We start from the raw sequence: 12,369 nt of genomic DNA, 5'->3' as shown, positions 1-12,369 counted from the left end.
TCTCCCCAGTCCACAGGGGCCTCCTTTGGCATACGAAAGTTAAGACTCTTGGTGACCTTGACACTCACCCAGCGCAATCATACGGTCACAGATGACCTGGGGTGGGGACAGGGTAGGAGCCGGCAGAGCACTCGTTACCCACCAAACAGTGTTGGCTGGGGTGCGAGACTGGGGGCTTTGCTGGGAGGGGGCCCACGGGGACGAGCTTCAAGGGCAGACACCGTGGCGAGGAATGACGGCTGCTCCCCAGAGCTTATCAGATATTTGCACATTCAGTCAGCAGCTGAGAAAAGATCCTTGGACTTGAACTCTGGTTTCTTCGTGGAAGAGCAGGTTTCCAATAAAAAGAATGCCTTGGGGTTAAAGGGCACTTTACAAAGCATTTCCCAGCAGGTGATTGAAGGTTCCAGGTTGCCTGGACCCTTTTCAGTGCAACCTTGTTTCCAGACAATCGGTCAGGCGCTGCCCTCCCTGCCTGTGGGTCTGTCACTGATCAGAGCACGCCACTCCCTTGCTCACACACCCTCGCTGGTTCCCTAGCACCCAAAGAGGGAAGTCAGTGCACCCCTCTGACTCCCCTGCCTGCCTCTCCGTCACAGCTTCCTTTAACAATTCCCAAGCCCACTCTGCAGCCTGAACTTGGCGTTGCGCTTTCCCAGCCTTTGCTTACGCTGGTCCAGCAGCTTGTTACGCCCTTTCCCACTTGTCATCTTATCCGGACCCTGCTCATTCTTCCATCTCAGTCAGTGTGTCCCCTTGTCTGTGAACCCCTCCCTGGCTCCCCTAATCAGCATCATTGCTCCTCTCTCTAGGCTCCGAGAGTTTCTCGTGTGCCACTCCACTCGAGCATATAAGAGCCTCAGAGTCTGCGGTCACGCAGACCGTGTTTATAACCCGCAGCCTGCGCCTGGCTCACCGCTGTGCACATCTGGATGTTAAAGCCGACTGGTCTTGGATTTGACTCCCTATCTCCTAACTAGTAGCTCTGGGACCTTGGGCAGAGCACAGAACTGCTCCACCTCAGTGCCCTCGTCTGTAAAATGGGAATGAGCATTTAGACCTGCCTCTCACTGGCTCTCCCCTGTCATTTTTGTGTCTTGAATTCTTTTTGTCACTCTTAATGTTAACATAAATCTATGTCTCTGCTCTCTCTCTCTCTGTAATTGTCCATAATGTAAAGCAGAAATATTGTCATAATTTTTGGATATTTTATGTTCTTAATATTTAAGAACATTTAAATTATTTTGTCTAAAAAAAAAAAACAACAAGACCTGCCTCTCAAGTATAAAAAATATTTTTATTGTTAACTCAGCAAATGATGTCGAATTGAATTGAGTAACTTCTCACGGGGGTGGGTCCGTTTCTCACAGGAATGGGTGCTTAAATTAGGTCTGTCTGAATGGACCTCTTAGTTTGGCGATTTGGATTGTTTCTTTTACAAAAAAAGTTTTATTGAGATATAATTCACAGTATACAATTTAAATGGGTGCATTTAAAGTGTACAATTCCATGCCTTTTAGTGTATTCACAGAGTTGTAAAAACATCACCACAGTCATTTTTAGAGCATTTTTACTACCCCACCCCAAACCTGCACAATCCCCCATCCACCCATGCACCCACCCCAGCCCTGGGCACCCAGCCATTTCCCTTCTGTCTCTACAGACCTGCCTGCTCTACACATTTCGTATAAGTGGAACCATACAGTATGTGGCCCTTTGTGATGGGCTTCTTTCATTTAGCATCATGTTTTCAAGGTTCTTACATGTTGTAACCGCATCACTACTTCATTCCTTTGTATTGCTGAGTAATAAATATTCCATGGTATGGATGTAACATATTTTATTTATCCGTTCACAAGTTGACAGACATTTGGGTTGTTTCCACTTTTTCGGCTCTCATGAACATTTGTGTATAAGTTTTTGTGTGGACATATGTTTTCATTTCTCTTGGAATATACCTAGGAGTGGAATCGCTGGATCATGTGGTAACTCTGCGTTTAATCATTTGAGGAACTGCCAGGCTGCTTTTCAAAGTGGCTATACTTTTTGTATTCTCACCAGCAGCATAAGAGCATTCCACTTTCTCCACATCTTCACCGATACTTTGTTATTGTCTGTTGTTTTGATTATAGCCATCCTTATGGATGTGAAGTGGCATCTCCTTTGGTTTTAATTTGCATTTCCCTGATGGCTAATGACACTGAGCATCTTTTCATGTGCTTATTGGCCATTCGTATGTACGTCTTTGAAGAAATGTCTATTCAGATCTTTTGCCAATTTTATAATTGGGTTTTTGTCTTTCTAGATATAAGTCCCTTAGTGGGTAAATGATTTGCAAAATTTTCTTCCATTCATTGGGTTGTTGTTTCACTTTCTCGATGGTGTCCTTTGAAACACAAAAGGTTTTAATTTTGATAAAGTCCAGTTTATCTTCTTTTTTTTCCTTTTGTTGCTTGTGCTTTTGGTGTCACATCAAAGAAATCAGTGCCTAATCCAAGGTCAGGAACATTTACACCTATGTTTTCTTCTATGAGTTTTATAGTTTTGGCTCTTACAATTTGGCCTTTGATCTATTTTGAGTTAATTTTTGTATATAGTGTGAGGTAGTGGTCCAAGTTCATTCTTTTGCAGGTGGATATCCAGTTGTTGTTCCAGCACCATTTGTTAAAAAGACTATTCTTTTCCCATTAAATTGTCTTGACACGCTTGTTGAAAATTAATTGTCTATAAATATGAGAGTTGATTGTTTCTTATTTGTGGGTTATTTTGAAGAAATGTAATGCTTTCCTTCAGAGGCAGAGATGTTTTTATACCAAGATGAGTCCTGCCATAGCTCTGCCACGGAGCTGCTGCAAGATCTTGGGTGGGTCTCTCGCCTTCTCTAAGCCTCAGTCTCCCCATCTGTAAAATGGCACAGCTAGATACGAGGATTCCCGAGAAGTGGTCCAATTGTTTTTGTTGTTGTTGTTGTTTGTTCGTTTGTTTTTGTCCGAGTTGCACGGCATGTGGGATCTTAGTTCCCCGACCGGGGATCAAACCCGAGCCCCCTGCAGTGGAAGCACGGCGTCTTAACCACTGGACCGCTGGTGAAGTCCTGGTCCAATTGTTACATGCGGAAATGTAGGGAGGTTTCCGCAGTACTTTTCACTGGCTCCTGGGGGGTGTCCCATGAGGCCTAGCCCTGCAGCCTGAGATCTGGAGCCAGTCTGAAACCTGTGGGCAGTTTCAGGAGCTCCCTACCCTGGCCTGGCCCCATGGGAGCCAGCCCTGCTTTTCCAAGTATGTTAGTATTGTGCTCACTTAGTAAGCAGCACTGCCGTCCTCCTCCACGCTGGCCGTGCTCCAGGCCTGGGTATACAGAGCAGATGAGACACAGCCTCTGCCCTTGAGAGCAACAGTCTAATGGGAAGACAGACACGTCCACAACAATCGTGGAGCTGAGTGGCGTGTTCTGGTTGGCACTGTGTCCCAAGGGCTGCAGGTGCAAGAGGAGTGGGGCAGATGGCAAAACTCGGCTTTGCTGGTAGGGCCACAGGCCTGGCCCAAATGGGAACGCTTGCTCTGGGCAGTATCTGAAGAACGGTCGGGTGAGCTGTGTAGTATATTTCACAGCTCTCCCACGTGCCGTCCAGCAGCAGCTCCTTCTTAGCTCGCAAGTAACCAGCCCTAATGCACTGACCAGGCGACTACTGACCTCTTGTCTGCAGGCAAGGCGCTGTGGTTAAGGAAAAGGCTCTGGAGCCAAGCTGCCCGAGTTTCAGTCCCTGCTTTGCATGCTTTGGGGAAAGTTGTTTAACATCTCTGTACTTTGCTTCCTTATCTTCTAATATGGGGTTTTATATTAGCACCTACCCGGTAGCCTATTTGTTTCTAAAGCACTATAAAGCGCTTTAGGAACATGGCCTGGCACAAAAGGAGCCAGCTCTTATTAAGGTCTCTGGTTATTACAGGTTGGAATTGTAGCTTGGAACAGTGTAGCACTGACCCCGGTGTGTTAGGCCCGCTACACAGTTGGTTATTGTAGCCCATGGCTGTTACACGGTGTGACGTGGTGACATGGTACAATTAGCCTATAGGTTGCCTGAGAATCATTACAGTTCTGTGCCTTTGAATAAAGCAGAGCTTCTCGGCAGTGTATATGTCCCTTCCTAACAGCTGTTCTGTTAAAAAAAAAAAAAGCCCGGAGGTGAATCGGATGTGCCCCTTCCCTTCAAAACAATCTTCCCATTTAAAGCTCCCCCGTCTCAGAGAGCAGGCAAGTCAGACAGAGAGTCTCGCTCTCATTTGACCACAGAGACTGGTGCTTGGAGCTGGTTGGTGGCAGGGCCTGCACTGGACCCCATGCTCCCTAAGTCCATTTTGGGGCCTGCTCTGCCCCCAGCCCATGGCCTCAAGGAAGACTCTGATTTGGGGGTCAACAGAGTCTGTGCTGATGTCCACCCTTCCCCCATCCCTGCCTTTCCCAAGTTTCCCTGAACCTGCAGCTTGTGTATATTGAGGACCAAATAAGGCTGGTAAGATGCTCCTTCTGGCTCCACACGTATTCCTTTCAATAAAAAAGACCAGGGAGTTCCCTGGTGGTCCAGTGGTTAGGACTCGGCGCCTTCATTGCCGGGACCTGGGTTCAATCCCTGGTCGGGGAACTAAGATCCCGCAAGCCACGGGGCATGGCCAAAAATAAATAAATGAATCCATTAATTAAAATTTTTAAAAAGACCAGAACTAACAATTATCAAGTACCTACTAAATGCCAATGGGGGTAAATATTATTCTTTATATTTTCCAGATTTATCTATCCGCCCATGAACATTTGTGAGCACCCACTATGTGTCAGTAACTGTCTCAGGTACCTTGATCAAGGTGGCAGTGACCAAGATGGGCAGTTCACATTCAAAAGAGAACAGCAGGCTGAGCTCAGTGGTGCCAGACTGCTGACTCAGAAGCTGTTGATTTCCATCCTGGATGCTGGGAGACCCCATGGCAGCCACACGAGTTGTTGAGCAGACACCCAGGTCCCTACTGAGCCAGGGGCCCGCAGGAGCATGGATAAGGGCCCCATGGCACCGCTCTTTGGGAGCTCTGAGAGCCCCACGCACATGTGAGGGACTCCATTTGTTTATCTGGTTTTACACACTCTTGGCTGTCAGTTCAAGGAGTCAGCTGGCAGCGCCCTCGAAATTGGAGCAGGTTCCTGTTGGCTGAGTGTCTCCCCAGCACTCAGCTCCGTGCTCCCTTAGCCTCAGCCTACCGGGCCCGCCCTGAGCACGGAAGCCTTAAAGGAGGAGGTGCCTGGGAAGTGCTGAGCGCATCTGGAGCTTAGTAACTTGTCCTAAAGTACAAACGCAAAAGGCAATCAGATGGTTCGCCGTTAGGGGCTGCAAATTAAAACCACAATGAGATTTCATTCCGCACTGGTTAAAAGGGCTAAGATTAAAAAGACCGACCACAGAGGGCCGTGTGGGAACGGGATCTCTCATCCACTGCTGGTGGGAATGAAAAGTGGTCTGGCTGCTTTGGAAAATAGTGTGGCAGTTTCTTAAAAATGTAAACATACACCTACCATCTGATCCAGCCACTCCACTCCTAGGTATTTTTATTTTTTTTATTTTCTGTTTCTTTTGGCTGCGTTGGGTCTTCGTTGCTGCGCGCGGGCTTTCTCTAGTTGAGGCGAGCGGGGGCTACTCTTCGTTGCGGTGCGCGGGCTTCTCATTGCGGTGGCTTCTCTTGATGCGGAGCACGGGCTCCAGGCTTCAGTAGTTGTGGCTCGCGGGCTCTAGAGCGCAGGCTCAGTAGTTGTGGCGCACGGGCTTACTTGCTCCGCGGCATGTGGGATCTTCCCGGACCAGGGATCGAACCAGTGTCCCCTGAACTGGCAGGCAGATACTTAAGCATTGCGCCAGCAGGGAAGTCCCACTCCTAGGTATTTTTGCAAGAGAAATGAAAGTGTATGTCCATACACAAGTGTTTAGAGCAGCTTTATTTGTAATAGCCAAAAACTGTCCATCAGCGGGTCTCCGCATGCTATGGAATATTACACAGCGATGGAAAGGAATGGGCCATTGATACAGGCAACAACGTGGGTGAATCTCAAACTAATTATGTTGAGTGAGAGAAGTCAGGACCACACCACCCGGCTGCCCCATATATATATATAAAATTCCATTTATGTAAAAATCTCCAGAAAATGCAAACTAACCTCTAGAGACAGTAAGCACATCAGTGGTTAACTGGGTCAGGGTGTGGGCAGGAGGGAAGGTTTAGAAATGGAATCAGGAAACTTTTGGGATAATGGGTGTGTTCATTATCTTGATTGGGGTGATGGTTTTGTAGGTATATATGTTAAAACTTGTCGAACTCTACAGTTGAAATGTGTTTATTGTTTATCAGTTTTACCCCCAAATAAACCTGTTAAAAACAAAGGCCACCCCATCTCCATTTACTCAGTAAGATGAATCTGACCCTGCCCTCCTTCAGAGAACTTGTTTGTGTCAACAGATACGAACAGCAAAGCATGAACCATGAGGTCAAACTTCTGGGTTCCGTCTTGGATTCGTGGCTACTCACCTTGCCTCCCTAAACTCCAGTTTTCTCACTGTGGGATGGAACTGAGAGTAGTACCTTTCTCCTGGGGTTGTTGGATGGAGAACATGTTAAAATTCAGTGTTTAGTAAGCAGATAGTAAGTGGTAACATGCACAGGGTCCCGTGGGGACCCAAGGAATGGAGGAGCTGTTACTATGGGGGGAAGGAAGCTGGAAAGGTTTCCCCTCTGAGTGAACTGAATCTTGAAAGAACAGGGACGAGTCTGCTAGAAGGAGGTGTGTATTGGGGTAGGGGAGGCTCACCAGGCAGAACTAAGCTAGGGAGGCGGCACTCAGACTCTAAGCTTCTAGAAACTTCAGCAGTGTGGTACAGCTGGCGTGCAGGCACCAGGGGCACCCTGGTGAGTCAGGGCTGTAGGTTAGGTGGCAGCCTCATCCTTGAGGGTCCCAGAGGAGTCCCCTTCATCCTCCAGGCCAGGGTTTCTCAAATTGGGATACGAGGAGGATTTCTCCGGAGACCACGAGTTCTTTTTTAATTTTGGCTGCACCAAGTGGCATGTGGGATCCTAGTTCCCGGACAAGGGATCGAACCCGTGCCCCTTGCAATGGAAGTGCGGAGTCTTAACCACTGGACCTCCAGGGGAGCCCCAAGACCATGAGTTCTATGAGAAGTTTTGAAATTTTTATCTAATAAAGACAAACAAAAAAATAAAAACCCTATATCTTGATGCAATGCTTTTGAATACAAAGACGTTTTCATCTAGTAGAAAGCGCTCATTTCTGAAGTCCTTCTTGAAAAGAGTGGTTCTGAAAGTATATTATTGTGCAGCCATAATTTTCTTTTCTTTTTTTCTTTTCACAACTATATTTTCTTTAATTGAAGTATAGTGGATTACAATGTTGGGTTAGTTTCTGCTGTACAGCAAAGTGATTCAGTTATATACGTACATTTTTTAATATTCTTTTCCATCATGGTTTGTCTCAGGGTATAGAATATAGTTCCCTGTGCTATACAGTAGGGCCTTGTTGTTTATCCATTCTATATATAATAGTTTGCATCTGCTAACCCCAAACTCCCTCGGCCACCCTCCCTTCCTTGGCAACCACAGGTCTGTTCTCTACGTCTGTCAGTCTGTTTTTGTTTCGTAGATAGGTTCATTTGTGTTATATTTTAGATTCCACATATAAGTGATATCATATGATATTTGTCTTTTTCTGTCTGACGTCACTTAGTATGATAATCTCTAGGTCCATTCATGTTGCTGCAAATGGCATTATTTCATTCTTTTTCATGGCTGAGTAATATTCCATTGTATATATAGATATACATACAGATATATGTACCACATCTTCTTTATCCATTCATCTGTCAAAGGACATTTACGTCTGTTCACGTGTTATTCAGGTTTGAGGGCCAGAGGAGGTGCGTGTGGTCATTGTGGTTGAACCCGCTCCCTTGGCCTGCGGTGCAGACAGTCCAGGGAGGGGGCACTGGTTCCATGGGAGATGTTCAGGAAGGTAAGGCAGGTCTGGTGGTTTCAGGGGTGACTGTTGGAATCACCCTTCTGCAGGGAAGATTCCTACCTGAGGAGAAGGTATGAGATGCTGGGGGCCTGGCATGGGCCCCTGATTCCCAGGGCCAATAAGAGAGAGGCCTGGGGAGGAGGTGTGAGGACATCTGTCACTGCCATGCCTTCACGGAAGACGCTGCCTTGGGCCGCTGGGGGAGGGAGGGGAGGGAAGGCGCAGGGACAAAGGGCCAACATCCCATCCTGGAAGCTCCACCCCCTTGGCCAGAGCTTCTTCAGGGAGGGGCTTTGGAGGCTGGAGCAGGACCTGGGATGGACCTTGCCACACGGCAAATGGAACCCTCTCTGGTGGGACAAGACCTTGGAGATTTCATCTACAGGGTACTTGGGAGTGCGGCTGGTGCTTTCACTGCCAAGGCATGGGGTTGGGCCATGACCCACAGTGTGAAAAACCAAAACCGACCTAAAGCTCCCGTTTCCGAATCAGAGGTAGGCTGGGCAGCGTCGATAGGTCTGCCCTGACTCACGCCTGCAGCACTCAGTGTCCCACCCAGGCCTGGACTAGTCTGATGCCTTGCTCACTGCTGCTCTCTGACCCGCAACTGACGGCCAGTCCCTGCCTCCCCGGCCTCTGATCGCCCCTAGCCACACTGCCAGCAGCCGGCTGGGACTACGTGACCAGGGCTGCTGGTAGGATGCTTCTCAGAACCCCCTCAGGGAGCCCTCCGCTTCGCGCCCTCTAATTGGCTGCCCTCCCAGCAGCCTGAGCCAATCACACCTGGCCCAAGGAGCCGAGGCCCCGCACCTTGGAGCCACTTGCCTTGCCCAAGGGGTGCCCCTGTCCTCTCTGGGAGGTCGGGCCTTCTGTACCCCATTCTCTTATAGTTGCACTTTGCATTCTCTCCCCATCCCAGACATCCATGTTTGACTGTGCTTTGCAAGGCCAGCGTTTCCCGGGTAGAAATCCTAGCGTCCTCCACACTGTGCCTTTTGACGGAGAGCTTGGGTTTCGTTAATTTCAGAGTGATTGGAAATGTTGTTTTACAGTCAGCTATCTGGGAAAGGAGGTGGGCCAGAGCACAGTGGGCTTTCACTACCAAATACCATTCGTCAGTGATGGCAAAGCTGATTTGAGAATCCCTCTCAGAGCACTTGTCTTGAAAGCAGTCCCCTTTGTGGGGACTCTTGGCCTGTCCCCTTTGTGGCTAGAATTGTAAAGTGGACCCCAGAACCCTGTTACTAAGTGGGGTTTCTTGTATGAACATTTACAAGCCCATGGACAGAGGGTGGGTGTGGCGCCCTGTCGTTTGTGTGCCTTTGGTTCCGTCCCTTAATCCCTCCAAGTCTGTATAAGGTTATCTCTGACGGGATAAAGCCCAGTAATTGTTTCCAGCTCCAGATTCAGCACCCTGGAAGGGCTGTTGTAAGATTAAATAAGATGGCGTGAGAATTCCTGGTCCAATGAGCAATTAGGATGCTGCGGAGAGTGCCGGTCCCCGCTTCTTACACACTTTGCTCTCAGAATCACCTTCTGTGAATGCCAGATAAGAGAGCATGGCCCAGGACCATCCTGGCGCTCTGAGCGTTGCTCTGAGCTGTGGCTTCTCCGTAAGCCACATTATCTGCGATGAGTAAACAAGAGAGAGTTCCCAGAATCCACTTGGAATAGGCTTTGGGATTAAAGCCAGCTGCCCGCTTGGTTCCTGAAATCCCATCTGTGGATGGGAGAGCATTGGGAATGAGTAAGTGTGGAAACTGTGGGTGGCAGAGCAGAAATGAGTCACAGGAAAGGCGAGCGTGTCGCGGGAAAGGGAGCGTGTCCCGTGCCGGGCCGCTGTGTCCGTCTGTGGTGTGGGCCCCTGGCCAGGCTGGAGGGGCAAACACACTTGCCTACAGGGCCTGCCCTGGGAGCTGGGGTTTACTTGGGTCTGGATCCTGAAGGTTCTGAGTTCTAGGGCAAAATGCCAGGGGGCAGCTGGGTTGGCAGAGGGCCAGGGTGGCTGAACACCGTAGGGCTGAGGCGGCCCGGCAGCTGGGGCCTCAGTTTATCAAATCCAGTTCTAGATTTTTGAGCGGAGCCCCAGGTTTACACCCTGCAGTCACCTTCCTGGAGCTTAGATGCTCATAGAAGACGACCCACAGGAGGCGTGGACGGCTCTCAGTGGGTTCTGGGGGGTACAGGCGGGGGCGTGGAAGCCGGGTAGCACCGTGGTGTTTCAGAACAAAGGCTCTGGACTCGGGCCGTCCTGTGTTCCAGTCCTGCCCCCGTTACTTAACATCCGTCTGCCTTTGAGCAGTGTTCTTAGTATCATTGATCCTCCGTTTTCTCAGCCATAAAATAGGGATAAGTGTCTCATTAGTCTTTGTAGGATAAATGAGTTAATAGCTGTAAGCCCTTCGTCACGGAGTCAGGCACGTACAGAATGCAAGATGCACGTGGGCTGTTAGAATTATTATTGTTAATCCTGGATCCACCACTTTCTGGCAGGCTATTTGCTTTACTGAGTCTCAGTTTCCATCCTTATAAAATGGTACTAATAATGTCAGCCACATAAGAGTCACCCTTTGAACCTGACTTTGCCCCTCTCTTTGCTTGGGAGGGGTTTGGTGTCGTGTTTTAGGGGCATTCCCTAATGGGGTTTGGTTAGGTCTTAAGCAGGATTCTTGGAGTGTCTAGGTCATTGAATGGCACGCGGTATTAGAGTGTTTGCACGTTCCCAGAGAATGTTTTACATTGCCTTTATGGTGTTGGAGGGGCCAGAGCAGGAAGCTGTCCCAACCTGGTCCTTATGGGGTGTCTGCCCCTCACCACTGGCACCACAGAGCCAAGTAGGGGCCTCCATCCTGCAGCCTCAGCTTCCCAGGCCCAGGAAGGGGAAGGGAGAGGACGGAGGGCTCTAATTCCACTGCCCCCAGGACACAGGGTTCTGAGCCCTGATTTGTGTCCCGTGGACTCCCCCTCAAGGTCAACCCGGCAAATAGTGAGTGTCAGTGCCAGTAACTTGTCCTTTGTCCTGCAAGGCTGGTCCCCACCAGACCAAGTTGCAGCTTGGCCCATTGCTCAGGCAGCCCGGAATCAGGGCAAAGGGAGCTGGTGCCCTTCTCCATCTACAGATGGGCAGCCTTCGCAGTCCTGGGCTGGGAGACCTTCCTTCCCGTCCCCTGGGTCACAGGAGGGTTGACCCCTGCGGGCTGCATCGCCCAGGTTCCCCTGTGCTGGCCCAGGGATCTCGCCCACAGCAGCCTTTCCGCCCTGGCTGGGGTGATGCCTCCCTGGGGGCTCCAGTTCCTGCTGCTTAGAGGCTCCCAGCCCGGGTCTGGTAACATCACCTCCTCCTCTGCCCCCTCCAGCCGAGGTGTGGAAGTAGCCAATCTCTGGGTTCCCTTTTGTCTCCGGGCAGCTTCTCAGCTCCTTCAGCCCCGTGGAGCCGGGTCCCTCTGGTTCCCAGCTGGACTCAGAGTGGACTCACTCGGCCTGGTTGAACCCTGTCCAATCAGAGTCACGGTCTGTGGGCTTTAGAACGAAGTGCAAACTCAGTGCCGCCCTGATGGCCCTGTGCCCTGGACGCTCCAGCCTCAGTGTTCTTGTCTGCGATTGCGGAAGGGGGCGGCAGCCCTGCCCACTGAGCACTGGTTCTGAGCAGGTGCCCGATGAGCCCCCCAGTATTCTAAGAGGAAGGCGCTGGTCGGGGGCGGGGGGGAGTTCTTCTGAGGCCCGTCTGCTAATCCGCCGAAGCTCTCCTCCTGAGAGATGCCCTGCTGCCCTACCTCTGCTCCCTCCTGTGTGACCTACCCTCAGGGACCAAACGGGTGACTTGTAGGCAAGTGCTTAGCACGCAGGTAGGCCTTTCAGCATGGTGGAAGTGTCAGCGCCCTTTTCTCTTCCCTGGCTGGCTTTTTTATTTTTCCAAGTCTACATCACATTTTCCAACCCCCTCCATCCAACCGCACACTGCTTTATGGCACTTCTGCCTGCTCATTCACACTGAGGCTTCCTTGTGACTCTAACTAAGCTCTCCCCTTTTGACTCGATGGCTCAGGCCTGGAGCTCAGCTTCTGGAACCTTCTTGGCCTCCCCTGAAGTACAGCCTCACGGCCCATTTCTGGGGGAGCTGTGTCCCTGGTCACCTCCTGTGAACGCATCAGTCTCCCAGGCTGGTGCCTTGTCACCCGGGATCCATCTGAACACATGCTCTTTTTTTTTTTTTTTTTTTTTTTTTTTTGCGGTACGCGGGCCTCTCACTGTTGTGGCCTCTCCCGCTGCGGAGCACAGGCTCCGGACGCGCAGGCTCAGCGGCC

General features: G+C 50.1%; 1 protein-coding gene across 1 annotated transcript in view; it reads left to right on the top strand.

Moving 5' to 3' along the window:
* SYNE3 (spectrin repeat containing nuclear envelope family member 3) overlaps positions 1-12,369 on the top strand; it is a 77,980-nt gene that overhangs the window by 348 nt on the left and 65,263 nt on the right. The window lies entirely within an intron of this gene.

Source organism: Physeter macrocephalus, chromosome 11 (assembly GCF_002837175.3).
Source record: "Physeter macrocephalus isolate SW-GA chromosome 11, ASM283717v5, whole genome shotgun sequence".
Classification (NCBI taxonomy): Eukaryota; Metazoa; Chordata; class Mammalia; order Artiodactyla; family Physeteridae; genus Physeter; species Physeter macrocephalus.
Note: the sequence above shows the minus strand (reverse complement) of the source record. Positions and strands in the feature narration are given on the sequence as shown.